Source organism: Rutidosis leptorrhynchoides, chromosome 1 (assembly GCF_046630445.1).
Source record: "Rutidosis leptorrhynchoides isolate AG116_Rl617_1_P2 chromosome 1, CSIRO_AGI_Rlap_v1, whole genome shotgun sequence".
In the NCBI taxonomy this organism is placed as follows: domain Eukaryota; kingdom Viridiplantae; phylum Streptophyta; class Magnoliopsida; order Asterales; family Asteraceae; genus Rutidosis; species Rutidosis leptorrhynchoides.
In genome coordinates, this window is record NC_092333.1 from 600,648,458 (window position 1) to 600,664,202 (window position 15,745).

General features: G+C 35.1%; 1 long non-coding RNA gene across 1 annotated transcript; it reads left to right on the forward strand.

Moving 5' to 3' along the window:
• Positions 1 to 13,347: 13,347 nt before the first annotated feature.
• Positions 13,348 to 14,229, forward strand: LOC139884062 (uncharacterized). Its single transcript, XR_011771878.1, has 3 exons — positions 13,348 to 13,391; positions 13,645 to 13,811; positions 13,907 to 14,229. It is a non-coding gene; the product is annotated as an uncharacterized lncRNA (long non-coding RNA).
• Positions 14,230 to 15,745: the final 1,516 nt, after the last annotated feature.

The window sequence follows — 15,745 nt, forward strand, 5'->3', positions numbered from 1 at the left end:
AACTCACTTTCACAGATTTTTACTTCGTCGGGAAGTAAGACTTGGCCACTGGTTGATTCACGAACCTATAACAATATATACATATATATCAAAGTATGTTCAAAATATATTTACAACACTTTTAATATATTTTGATGTTTTAAGTTTATTAAGTCAGCTGTCCTCGTTAGTAACCTACAACTAGTTGTCCACAGTTAGATGTACAGAAATAAATCGATAAATATTATCTTGAATCAATCCACGACCCAGTGTATACGTATCTCAGTATTGATCACAACTCAAACTATATATATTTTGGAATCAACCTCAACCCTGTATAGCTAACTCCAACATTCACATATAGAGTGTCTATGGTTGTTCCGAAATATATATAGATGTGTTGACATGATAGGTCGAAACATTGTATACGTGTCTATGGTATCTCAAGATTATATAATATACAATACAAGTTGATTAAGTTATGGTTGGAATAGATTTGTTACCAATTTTCACGTAGCTAAAATGAGAAAAATTATTCAATCTTGTTTTACCCATAACTTCTTCATTTTAAATCCGTTTTGAGTGAATCAAATTGCTATGGTTTCATATTGAACTCTATTTTTTGAATCCAAACAGAAAAATTATAAGTTTATAGTCGGAAAAATAAGTTACAAGTCGTTTTTGTAAAGGTAGTCATTTCAGTCGAAAGAACGACGTCTAGATGACCATTTTAGAAAACATACTTCCACTTTGAGTTTAACCATAATTTTTGGATATAGTTTCATGTTCATAATAACAATCATTTTCTCAGAATAACAACTTTTAAATCAAAGTTTATCATAGTTTTTAATTAACTAACCCAAAACAGCTCGCGGTGTTACTACGACGGCGTAAATCCGGTTTTACGGTGTTTTTCGTGTTTCCAGGTTTTAAATCATTAAGTTAGCATATCATATAGATATAGAACATGTGTTTAGTTGATTTTAAAAGTCAAGTTAGAAGGATTAACTTTTGTTTGCGAACAAGTTTAGAATTAACTAAACTATGTTCTAGTGATTACAAGTTTAAACCTTCGAATAAGATAGCTTTATATGTATGAATAGAATGATGTTATGAACATCATTACTACCTTAAGTTCCTTGGATAAATCTACTAGAAAAGAGAAAAATGGATCTAGCTTCAACGAACCCTTGGATGGCTCGAAGTTCTTGAAGCAGAATCATGACACGAAAACAAGTTCAAGTAAGATCATCACTTGAAATAAGATTGTTATAGTTATAGAAATTGAACCAAAGTTTGAATATGATTATTACCTTGTATTAGAATGATAACCTACTATAAGAAACAAATATTTCTTGAGGTTGGATGATCACCTTACAAGATTGGAAGTGAGCTAGCAAACTTGAAAGTATTCTTGATTTATGTAACTAGAACTTGTAGAATATATGAAGAACACTTAGAACTTGAAGATAGAACTTGAGAGAGATCAATTAGATGAAGAAAATTGAAGAATGAAAGTGTTTGTAGGTGTTTTTGGTCGTTGGTGTATGGATTAGATATAAAGGATATGTAATTTTGTTTTTATGTAAATAAGTCATGAATGATTACTCATATTTTTGTAATTTTATGAGATATTTCATGCTAGTTGCCAAATGATGGTTCCCACATGTGTTAGGTGAATCCTATGGGCTGCTAAGAGCTGATCATTGGAGTGTATATATCAATAGTACATACATCTAAAAGCTGTGTATTGTACGAGTATGAATACGGGTGCATACGAGTAGAATTGTTGATGAAACTGAACGAGGATGTAATTGTAAGCATTTTTGTTAAGTAGAAGTATTTTGATAAGTGTATTGAAGTCTTTCAAAAGTGTATAAATACATATTAAAACACTACATGTATATACATTTTAACTGAGTCGTTAAGTCATCGTTAGTCGTTACATGTAAGTGTTGTTTTGAAACCTTTAGGTTAACGATCTTGTTAAATGTTGTTAACCCAATGTTTATAATATCAAATGAGATTTTAAATTATTATATTATCATGATATTATCATGTATGAATATCTCTTAATATGATATATATATACATTAAATGTCTTTACAACGATAATCGTTACATATATGTCTCGTTTAAAAATCATTAAGTTAGTAGTCTTGTTTTTACATATGTAGTTCATTGTTAATATACTTAATGATATGTTTACTTATCATAGTATCATGTTAACTATATATATATCCATATATATGTCATCATATAGTTTTTACAAGTTTTAACGTTCGTGAATCACCGGTTAACTTGGGTGGTCAATTGTCTATATGAAACATATTTCAATTAATCAAGTCTTAACAAGTTTGATTGCTTAACATGTTGGAAACATTTAATCATGTAAATATCAATCTCAATTAATATATATAAACATGGAAAAGTTCGGGTCACTACAACCGATTATCCCACTCGTTCGAAATGGGTGTACTTACAAGGAATTCCAGAGCTGTAAACCACATAACTTCAGTGAAACCGAGGGACTGGTTGGTCTCACCAGATGGTTCAAGAAACTTGAATCAGTATTCCGAGTTAGCAACTGTTCGGAGGACAGTAAAACCAAATTTGCTTCTTGCACGCTATCTGACGGCGCGCTCACGTGGTGGAACACAATGGCACAGGCACAAGGCATTGATGAGGCGTATGCTACGCCATGGGAAGCATTTAAGTGTGCCATGATTAAGGAGTATTGTCCGAGAACCGAAATCCAAAAGATGGAAATGGAATTCATGCAGTTAAAGGCTGTTGGGAACGACCTTGATAGTTAAAACATGAGATTTTTGGAACTAGCCCTGATGTGTCCGACAATGGTCACCCCAGAATTCAAGCGAATGGAGAGATACTTCTGGGGACTCCCTAAGAGCATAAAGGGAAACGTCACCTCATCCAAGCCATCGAATGTTCCCGAAGCGATGCGCATGGCGCATACTTTAATGAATCAAATAACCATCGATGAACCAGAGAAAACTAAATCTGAAGCGGGTACTAGTGAGAAGCGCAAATGGGATAACCACAACAACAACAACAACAACAACAGGGGAAGAAACTATGATCAAAACCCGGCGAAACGACATGAGGGTTTCAGAGGAAACAACAACGGTGGAAACCCCAACCCCAACAACAACACCAACTCCAACCCGAACTACAAAGGAACCTTACCACAATGCAAGAGGTGTTACAAACACCACACTGGGTATTGTAATGTTGTGTGTGAGAAGTGCCAACGGGCTGGGCATATCGGAAAAGACTGCAAGGTCACCACTTTGAATGGGAAGCCGAATACCAATGGACCGAAGAAGTGTTATGAATGCGGGAAGACGGGCCATTTCAAAAATGCGTGTCCAAACAAAAGAAAAGATGGTGGACCACCGCGCGCTAGAGCTTTTAATGTTAATGCAAGGGACGCCCGAGAAAACCCCGACTTGGTGACAGGTATATTCAAAATCAGCAATCTTTTAGCTTCTGTCTTGTTTGATACTGGTGCGGATAGAAGTTATGTATGTAGACATTTTTGCGATAAGATTAATTGGTCTTTAGTCCCATTAAAAGAGAGTATGCTTGTCGAGGTCGCCAATGGAAAACTTTAAAAAGTTGACCATATTAGTCGAGGAGCTATTATCAACATAGCTGGTGCAGATTTCGAAATTGATTTGATACCTATCAAACTGGGAAGTTTTGACGTGATCGTTGGTATGGATTGGTTGAGTAAGATAAGGGCCGATATTATCTGTGGAGATAAAGCACTTCGCATACCACAAGGAGATGGCAAACCACTGGTTATCTATGGAGAAAGATGTACCTCGAAGTTGAACCTCATTAGTTGCGTGAAAGCGCAAAAGATTATGAAGAAGGGACGTTTTGCTGTCCTAGCACATGTGAAAGCGGTAGAAACTGAGGTGACGAGCGTGAACGACGTTCGAATTGTGAACGAATTTTCCGATGTCTTCCCTGAGGAATTGCCTGGATTACCGCCGCAGAGAGCTGTAGAGTTTCAGATTGATTTAGTGCCAGGAGCTGCACCTGTAGCTCGCGCACCTTATAGACTCGCACCTTCCGAGATGCAAGAATTACAGAGTCAACTACAAGAACTACTTGACCGTGGATTTATCCAACCAAGCTTCTCGCCTTGGGGTGCACCTGTGTTGTTTGTGAAGAAGAAGGATGGATCCTTCCGTATGTGTATCGACTACCGTGAGCTCAACAAATTGACTATCAAGAATTGGTATCCTCTTCCACGAATTGACGATCTTTTTGATCAACTACAAGGATCGAGCGTTTACTCAAAGATCAATTTGCGATCCGGTTATCACCAGTTGAGGGTGAAGGAAAGTGACGTGATGAAAACTGCATTCAGGACCCGTTATGGTCATTATGAGTTTCTCGTGATGCCATTCGGTTTGACAAATACACCTGCCGTGTTCATGGACCTCATGAATCGTGTCTGCAAGTCGTACTTGGATAAGTTTGTTATTGTCTTCATAGATGATATCCTCATCTACTCTAAGAGTGAAAAAGAACATGAGCAACACCTCCGACTTGTGCTTGAACTCTTGAGACAAGAGCAACTTTACGCCAAATTCTCCAAGTGTGAATTTTGGTTGAAGGAAGTTCAATTTCTGGGTCATGTTGTGAGCGACCAGGGTATCAAAGTTGATCCCGCCAAGATTGAAGCCATCAGCAAGTGGGAGACCCCCACTGCTCTAACTCATATTAGCCAATTCCTAGGTCTCGCCAGTTATTACCGAAGATTTATCGAAGGATTTTCTCTGATTGCGCGTCCTTTGACCGCGCTGACTCACAAGGGCAAGAAGTTCATTTGGGAACCCGCACACGAATCAGCATTTCAAACATTGAAGAAGAAGTTAACCACCGCACCTATCCTATCGCTTCCTGAAGGCAGTGACGATTTCGTTGTTTATTGCGATGCTTCGAAGAGTGGTTTTGGTTGTGTACTGATGCAACGATCAAAAGTTATCGCTTATACCTCCCAACAACTGAAGATTCACGAGCGGAATTACACTACTCACGATCTTAAACTTGGAGCCGTTGTCTTTGCGCTTAAATTGTGGAGACACTATTTGTATGGAACTAAGAGCACTATCTTCACCGATCACAAGAGTCTCCAACATATATTCGATCAGAAGCAACTGAATATGAGACAACATCGATGGATCGAGACGCTCAACGACTACGATTGTGAACTCCGTTATCATCTTGGCAAGGCCAACGTTGTAGCTGACGCTTTGAGCAGAAAGGAGAGGACGGCACCTCTTTGTGTTAGGGCTCTGAACATCACCATCCATTCAAACCTCAACAGCCAGATCAGAGTAGCCCAAGATGAGGCTCTCAAGGAGGAGAATATATCTCACGAACATTTGAACATTCTTGTCTCTCGATTCGAGGTTAGGGAGTCTGGACTCCGATGTTATGCCGGAAGAATTTGGGTACCTCTTTATGGAGATCTACGGAACCTTATACTTGATGAAGCACACAAATCGAGATATTCAATTCATCCTGGAGTGGACAAAATGTACCACGACCTTAAAGAACAGTATTGGTGGCCGAATCTTAAGAAGGACGTTGCGACTTATGTTGGTAAGTGTTTGACTTGCTCGAAGGTTAAAGCCGAGCATCAGAGACCTTCTGGTTAACTTCAACAACCAGAAATCCCACAATGGAAGTGGGAACGGATAACAATGGATTTCATTACTAAGCTGTCGAAGACGGTGGGCGGATACGATACCATTTGGGTTATTGTTGACCGCCTTACCAAATCTGCACACTTCCTAGCGATGAAGGAAACTGATACGATGGAAAGACTTGCTCAATTATACATAAAGGAGGTTGTATCACGACACGGTGTACCTTTATCGATCATCTCCGATCGCGATCCCCGTTTTGCTTCTAGATTTTGGCGTTCTTTGCAAGAAGCCATGGGAACTCGTCTTGACATGAGTACTGCTTATCACCCTCAGACTGACGGGCAAAGTGAATGAACGATTCAGACCTTGGAGGACATGTTGTGTGCATGTGTCATTGATTTCGGAAAGGCCTGGGAAAGGCATTTGCCACTCGCCGAATTTTCATACAACAACAGTTATCACTCAAGCATTAATGCTGCACCTTTTGAAGCATTGTATGGCCGCAAGTGCCGATCTCCTATTTGTTAGGCCGAAGTAGGCGAAAAGCAAATCACCGGACCTGAGGTAGTCCACGAAACCACGGAAAAGATTGCTCAGATTCAAGCTAGACTTAAGACTGCCCGCGATCGTCAAAAGAGTTATGCCGATCTTAAACGTAAACACTTTGAATTCAACGTCGGTGATCGTGTTATGTTGAAGGTAGCACCTTGGAAAGGTGTGATTCGTTTTGGGAAGCGCGGAAAGTTAAACCCGCGATACATTGGTCCATTTGAAATTTTGGAGCGTGTTGGACCCGTTGCTTACCGTTTGGATCTACCAGCACAATTGAGCTCAGTTCATCCTACCTTCCATGTGTCAAACCTGAAGAAGTGTCTTGCTGCACCTGAACTTATCATACCACTTGAGGAACTTACAATTGATGACAAACTCCACTTCGTGGAAGAGCCTGTTGAAATTATGGATCGTGAGATCAAAACTTTGAAACACAATAAGATTCCGATCGTCCGAGTACGATGGAATGCCAAACGAGGACCTGAGTTTACTTGGGAGCGAGAGGATCAAATGATGCGGAAGTATCCTCACCTTTTCCCGACTCCTCCATCTACCTCAGCTTAAATTTCGGGACGAAATTTTCTTTAACAGGTGGGTAATGTAACTACCCTGGATTTTCCAACGTTTATTTATTAATAATTATTTATTATTAATACGTGTGATTAAACGAATGTATGTTATTACATTTACATGTTGCCATGATTGCCCGAACTTGACTTTAATTGCCCGAAACGTCTTTGTGACACACGAAACTTTCACGAATAATATTTTAGATATTATTTGCATTCATGATTAAGTTTTATTAATCATTCTAATTAACTATGGTTATTAGTTAGTTACATGGGCTTTAATTGGACTTTTATTGGATTACTTGTTAATTACTTACAAACTTGGGCTTTATTTTTGTACATGAACTTGATTAGCCCATCTTACTTCTTTAATGGACTATTTAGCCCAAGTCATTCATGTGTAAGTATCACTTAGGATGGAAACTAGTTAGTTAAGCAATTGGAATCTAGTTTGCTCTTAATCCCCATGCAAGCAACTCTATTAACCACACCTTTTAAGCTTTTCATGCAAGTAACCAAAGAACATTTTTCTTCCCCTCCTCCTTGCCAAAAACCGTTGGCCTAGGGCCCTTTTGGTGGGTTCAAAATCTTTTTTTTTTACTACTTAGTCTTTTGTATCTTCATCTCACTTACACATACTTACTTGCTACATCACTTTTCTCTTATCTTTTCTCTCATTTCTCTCTAAAACTAGTAAGTAACTTAAGCAATATTTCTCTCCTTTCCTTGTCACAAAACCGAACCAAGAACACCTTATATCATCATCATTCTTTGTTGTTTGTTGTTGCTTGGTTCATGTTGTTGTTTGTTACTTAACTACTAGTTGTTGTTATTGTTCTTTATTAGTTTCAAGAATCAACTCTTTAGTTTGATTCTTCATAATATCTTGTATTTTCAAGAACACAAGAACATAAACTTACTAATTTATGATTCTACATTTATTGTTTCAAAAGATCAAAGTTCATGTGTTGAAAGCATACTTGTGATTCATGAAATAAACTTTAAAGTTTACTTTCCTTAAAGACCAAGCTTAGGCTTGAATCTTTAAAGTATGCAACCCATGAACTCATTAACTTGTTTAAATTAGTTTGTTATTTTATTTACTTGCACTTTAATTTCATGTTTGTTAGTTTAAATGGTCAAGTACTACAAGTTAGTCTTGATCTCATTTCTCGTGAACTAAAAGTTAATTTTACTAGTTCAAGAACATGTAAATGAAACTTTTTAATTATAACTTGGTACACTTATGGTAGATCTAGACTTTTGAGTCTTGGATCTTCAAGATCAAACTAAGAACTATGTTCTACAACTCAAGATCTTGATTTCATAAGTTTACTTCAAGTTTGTAACTTATTATTAGTCTTAAAGTTCAAGTATGTGTTAGATCTAAGACTTTGATGTAACTTTGGTTCATCAAAACACTTGCAACACTTAATTGAGTTGTGCTTCATGTCTTAGACTTACAATTGGGTTATGATGGTCAAACCATGGTAAAGATGATGTAAACACATCAATGAGTTGTACACTTGAAGCTATAGGCATCAAGGATGAGAACCATGATGAACATCAAGCACCAAACTCACCGGCACCCATTATTTTTCTGCTTTCTGTCTTCTACCTACTGTTTTCTGGTTTCTGTAACAGACCAGTAGACCTGGGCTGTTGTGATTATGATTTTCAAATAGATATTTTCGAGTAGATAACTTTTCATATAGGACTCGTCTTAATCCGAGTTATGGTTTAGGATTTATGGCCCTCCGATCGTCGCTATGTCCTTTAACGTTGTGCAGAAATTTCTGACCTACTCGCACTTAGACCGTCTCCACGGTCAAACGAAGACGAGTTTGCTTCTGTAAATTTTACCACACTTAAAGGACTCATATACGGAGTCATGGCCACTGGTCTCACCTTGTTTCAGTAAGGGTAGAGGCCTTGGTGACTGACTGAAGTCAGCCTTTGTTTTAAACTACTTTCATAAACGAAACTTACTTTACGCATTATGTTTGATGATGAATGATGATGACCCTTAAGACCTTATTTACATACTTTTAAATCTATTTGGACGATTTACTGACTTAGTACTATTTGACTTAGGTTGAGGACTCGTTGGACCTTTCGGACCGATTACTTGCACACTTTTCCCGACTCGACTTTTACCGCTACTATATCATTGTGAGTTATAGCATTCCCTTTTTACTTTAACTTATTTTGGGAACTGAGAATACAGGCAGATTTTATGTTTTACATACTAGGCACGAGTACTTAAACTTATATATGTGTGGGTTATACAACGGCATAAACATTCTCTTTAGCTCGGTAATGTTTAATCATTGGTTTTTGAACCGTGAACGCGAATCTTAGATATGGATCCATAGGGTTTGACATCCCCACTCGGGCTAGTCGCGCTAGCATTTAACGAGTGTTTAATACTTCGTAAACATACGAACTTGCCAAGTGTACTTTCAGGGGGTATAAACGTTAAGTTAGTTACCAAGTGCCCACGGTTAACATATACATTATCATATTGTTTTGAAACGCTCTTTGTGTAGTGACCCGAACTTTTCCATGTTTATATATATTAATTGAGATTGATATTTACATGATTAAATGTTTCTAACATGTTAAGCAATCAAACTTGTTAAGACTTGATTAATTGAAATAGGTTTCATATAGACAATTGACCACCCAAGTTGACCGGTGATTCACGAACGTTAAAACTTGTAAAAAACTATATGATGACATATATATGGTTATATATATAGTTAACATGATATTATAATAAGTAAACATATCATTAATTATATTAACAATGAACTACATATGTAAAAACAAGACTACTAACTTAATGATTTTGAAACGAGACATATATGTAACGTTTATCGTTGTAACGACATTTAATGTATATATATCATATTAAGAGATATTCGTACATCATAATATCATGATAATATAATAATTTAAAATCTCTTTTGATATTATAAACATTGGGTTAACAACATTTAACAAGATCGTTAACCTAAAGGTTTCAAAACAACATTTACATGTAACGACTAACGATGACTTAACGACTCAGTTAAAATGTATATACATGTAGTGTTTTAATATGTATTCATACACTTTTGAAAGACTTCAAGACACTTATCAAAATACTTCTACTTAACAAAAATGCTTACAATTAGATCCTCGTTCAGTTTCATCAACAATTCTACTCGTATGCACCCGTATTCGTACTCGTACAATACACAGCTTTTAGATGTATGTACTATTGGTATATACACTCCAATGATCAGCTCTTAGCAGCCCATGTGAGTCACCTAACACATGTGGGAACCATCATTTGGCAACTAGCATGAAATATCTCATAAAATTACAAAAATATGAGTAATCATTCATGACTTATTTACATGAAAACAAAATAACATATCCTTTATATCTAATCCATACACCAACGACCAAAAACACCTACAAACACTTTCATTCTTCAATTTTCTTCATCTAATTGATCTCTCTCAAGTTCTATCTTCAAGTTCTAAGTGTTCTTCATAAATTCTAAAAGTTCTAGTTTCATAAAATCAAGAATACTTTCAAGTTTGCTAGCTCACTTCCAATCTTGTAAGGTGATCATCCAACCTCAAGAAATCTTTGTTTCTTACAGTAGGTTATCATTCTAATACAAGGTAATAATCATATTCAAACTTTGGTTCAATTTCTATAACTATAACAATCTTATTTCAAGTGATGATCTTACTTGAACTTGTTTTCGTGTCATGATTCTGCTTCAAGAACTTCGAGCCATCCAAGGATCCATTGAAGCTAGATCCATTTTTCTCTTTTCCAGTAGGTTTATCCAAGGAACTTAAGGTAGTAATGATGTTCATAACATCATTCGATTCATACATATAAAGCTATCTTATTCGAAGGTTTAAACTTGTAATCACTAGAACATAGTTTAGTTAATTCTAAACTTGTTCGCAAACAAAAGTTAATCCTTCTAACTTGACTTTAAAAATCAACTAAACACATGTTCTATATCTATATGATATGCTAACTTAATGATTTAAAACCTGGAAACACGAAAAACACCGTAAAACCGGATTTACGTCGTCGTAGTAACACCGCGGGCTGTTTTGGGTTAGTTAATTAAAAACTATGATAAACTTTGATTTAAAAGTTGTTATTCTGAGAAAATGATTTTTATTATGAACATGAAACTATATCCAAAAATTATGGTTAAACTCAAAGTGGAAGTATGTTTTCTAAAATGGTCATCTAGACGTCGTTCTTTCGACTGAAATGACTACCTTTACAAAAACGACTTGTAACTTATTTTTCCGACTAGAAACCTATACTTTTTTTTGTTTAGATTCATAAAATAGAGTTCAATATGAAACCATAGCAATTTGATTCACTCAAAACGGATTTAAAATGAAGAAGTTATGGGTAAAACAAGATTGGATAATTTTTCTCATTTTAGCTACGTGAAAATTGGTAACAAATCTATTCCAACCATAACTTAATCAACTTGTATTATATATTATGTAATCTTGAGATACCATAGACACGTATACAATGTTTCGACCTATCATGTCGACACATCTATATATATTTCGGAACAACCATAGACACTCTATATGTGAATGTTGGAGTTAGCTATACAGGGTTGAGGTTGATTCCAAAATATATATAGTTTGAGTTGTGATCAATACTGAGATACGTATACACTGGGTCGTGGATTGATTCAAGATAATATTTATCGATTTATTTCTGTACATCTAACTGTGGACAACTAGTTGTAGGTTACTAACGAGGACAGCTGACTTAATAAACTTAAAACATCAAAATATATTAAAAGTGTTGTAAATATATTTTGAACATACTTTGATATATATGTATATATTGTTATAGGTTCGTGAATCAACCAGTGGCCAAGTCTTACTTCCCGACGAAGTAAAAATCTGTGAAAGTGAGTTATAGTCCCACTTTTAAAATCTAATATTTTTGGGATGAGAATACATGCAGGTTTTATAAATGATTTACAAAATAGACACAAGTACGTGAAACTACATTCTATGGTTGAATTATCGAAATCGAATATGCCCCTTTTTATTAAGTCTGGTAATCTAAGAATTAGGGAACAGACACCCTAATTGACGCGAATCCTAAAGATAGATCTATTGGGCCTAACAAACCCCATCCAAAGTACCGGATGCTTTAGTACTTCGAAATTTATATCATATCCGAAGGGTGTCCCGGAATGATGGGGATATTCTTATATATGCATCTTGTCATTGTCGGTTACCAGGTGTTCACCATATGAATGATTTTTATCTCTATGTATGGGATGTGTATTGAAATATGAAATCTTGTGGTCTATTATTATGATTTGATATATATAGGTTAAACCTATAACTCACCAACATTTTTGTTGACGTTTTAAGCATGTTTATTCTCAGGTGATTATTAAGAGCTTCCGCTGTCGCATACTTAAATAAGGACGAGAATTGGAGTCCATGCTTGTATGATATTGTGTAAAAACTGCATTCAAGAAACTTATTTTGTTGTAACATATTTGTATTGTAAACCATTATGTAATGGTCGTGTGTAAACAGGATATTTTAGTTTATCATTATTTGATAATCTACGTAAAGCTTTTTAAACCTTTATTGATGAAATAAAGGTTATGGTTTGTTTTAAAATGAATGCAGTCTTTGAAAAACGTCTCATATAGAGGTCAAAATCTCGCAACGAAATCAATTAATATGGAACGTTTTTAATCAATAAGAACGGGACATTTCACTTTGTAGCACTGAAATCTCGTAGCCTACCTTACTTACTGTTATACTTAAACTATAGCTCACCAACCTTTGTGTTGACGTTTTAAAGCATGTTTTTCTCAGGTGCTTGAGGTTAGCTTCCGCTGTGTACTAGTCGTGCTGTAGACACCCGCTGCTTAGAGTTGTTATCGCATAAACTACTTTATTTTGCATTCAAACATTAGTACTTTTGAACTATGACTTGTAACGACCGTTGTGGTCACATACACTTATTATTTGCTTCTACTTAGTGAAGCATGCTTTTGGATTGTAGAACATTCGATGTTGGTTTAGACATCACTTTATTAATGAATGCAAACTCTTTTTGAAAACGTATATAAATGATCCTGTTGTTGTGGATGATTGTACACTATGGTTTTGTACGGTGCATCACACAAACGTCAAAATTAGGGTTTTGATTTGTTGTTTTCTATTAGGGTTTGAAATTGAGTTTGAAGTTGGTACAACATATGTGTTTTCACCTCATTTTTGTGATTCAATTTACTGTATTGCGTTTACAAGCCTACCTCATTTTTGTGATTCAATTCATCTCATTTGATTTTAAGTGATTCTTGATGTTTTTTTTTTTGCCATTGGTGTCTGATTACTTTAACAATTCAGTTGATGTTTTGAAACCCGTAGCAATAATATGTTTTAGTATTCAAATTAAGTGATTCTAATTTTGATGTTTTGTATATAAAAATGATTTAAGAATTGTATTGATGATAGGTAATTCATTTTTTATGTTTGCAGGTTATTGTATGAGAGTTTGTTGTTGTCGTTATTAAGTGAGTTTTCCGCATTCTTATTGTTGTTTTCAGTTAGTTTAGTCACTATGTAATGCTATTTTGGTAATGTGGTGTGCGAAGTGTTTGTTTTAGTGGTATTTAGCATAGATTCGTAGGTTGTTTTAGTTAACTCTAATAGGTGTTATGTTTAAGACTTACAAAAGTATAAACCCACCTAAAAACCGCGAAAGAAAGTCATTTATGAATGTTGATTCTTTTGCTGAAATTGTTGATGATGTTATATCTGCTGCAGATACGTCTTATGTGTCTCCTAGACAAGTTGCAGTTAGAAATATGTTGCGCTATCGTAAACGTATGGCGACTACGGGTTCTTATCAATCGCCTTTGGTTACTGACACTTCTGGAACATCTATTATTGTTAGGTTTACAAGATGTACCTAATGATGCCCACTTTGAATGGTAAGTTACTTTTTATGTAAGTGTTTATTAGCTATTAACTTCTATATTTGCGCTTTATATTGAACTGCTATTGATATATTTCTCTTAAATGACAGCGTCTAATATTGAATGCCATGGACAATCATTCGGTATTAGCGATCATATTACTGGTAGAGCTGATATTGTGGCAGGTCCTTTTAAATTGCTTCATGTTGTGGTATTGTATTAATTAGTTTTCATGATTATTTTAGCACTTTTTTGGTTATAGATATGTGGTTGCTCATTTTTTTGTAGGTGCTCATTTTTTGTGGCAAACTGTTATAGGATTAGATGTATAATGCTGTTTGTTGTAATTTGTATTCATAACTGTATGGTTATACATGTAGCCTAGGTTGATATACCTATGTTATAAAATCAACTATTTGTTAATAGAAATATACTAGGGATTTGCTAATGTCTTATAATATGTTGTTGCTGTTAACTGTTTCTTTGCTAATGTACCTTACCGAGACTTTTTATTCGTTGCCACTTGAACCATTTGTAGTCAACTTAGGTTGTCATATGCACACAGTTAATGTAATAGTGGCAGTGACTCATGGAATTGTCATGAACTATTGTTACAAGTGTCAAAATGGGTTACTTTAGATAGGTTATATTTTAAAATCGGTTAAAGATTAGTTTTGACTAAAGCAAAATCACATAAACTTATAAATATAACAATTTATTAGGTTCTATATAACTTTGTCCTTACAAATTTGACCACTCTCTTACTCTCATTAACCATATAAGACCTGATTCAAAATTGACCAATTTGACCTGGCATGTTTTGCGAATTTGAATAGTCTATAGTAAAAGATGCGCTTTCTTTTTAAAGTAGTTGAAGTACAGTTTGTTATGCTATAAGAGTAGTCATTCTTGACTTAAAGCTTATTTTCTTTCTTAACTCACTTTACCACTTTGAGTTTTTACAAAGCAAAATGACATTTGGTTGGTAAATTTGATCGGTGCTGATTATCATCTTTCACCATATTTACTTAGCATATTTGACCAATGTGCTTTACAAACTCTCACCAATTTTGACTAATCATGTTTGACCATCTAACAACAAAACACTTTCAAGTACTGTTTCAAAGTCATTTTTGAAGACGATACTAGAGAAGTTGTCTTTACCTTTTTCGAAGAAGCAAGAACACAACTAATAGGACAACCATGCCAATCACTAATATGGCAAATGGAACCCGAAACCACAAACGACTCCCACAAGCCATGAAAAAACTAGAGGTACTGATTTTAATATTTAAGTGGTTCTTTTGGTATGACAGTTTGATATTTCTTAGTTAAACTTTTAAGTCTGCGTCTAGAGTTAGCTTCGTTATGGGTTCTGATGATTATAATAATGGTAATAGATGCATTTTTCTGATTGGTGGTTTAATAAATCAAATTGGGTGGATAGAGCTGTTAATAGAATTTTTGGATGTGTCAGGTTGAAATTTTGTAGTTATCTTTTGGGATTTTGGTATATTGGATATTGAGGATAATTATTTTGATCAATCTAATGGGTTATAGAATTAGTGGAGATGTGTTTGTTTTATTATGTATGGGCTATCAAAAAAAAAAAAAAAAAAATGGGTTGATAAAAGTGAAATCAAATAGGTTATTAGTTTTGACTTTGAGGTTATTTTGGTCATCTTATTTCAATTGGGCCGAAGTAAAATGAAGACGGATAATGAGTCAAGAGATTTTACGAAGTTAATGAGTTTGTTTTTTGTTTTAGCAATACGAGTCGAATGTTTTGGGTTTAATCTTAGTAATTTTAGAGATTATCTACCTTTTGTATAGATTTTTAAAACTCACAATGCTGATCGATCATTGTTACTTCATAAGAATGTACGTATAACTTCGGGGCTGAGTGACCCAAAGTCTTGCTGCTGGGCTGACATTTAAGTTCGGGTGAT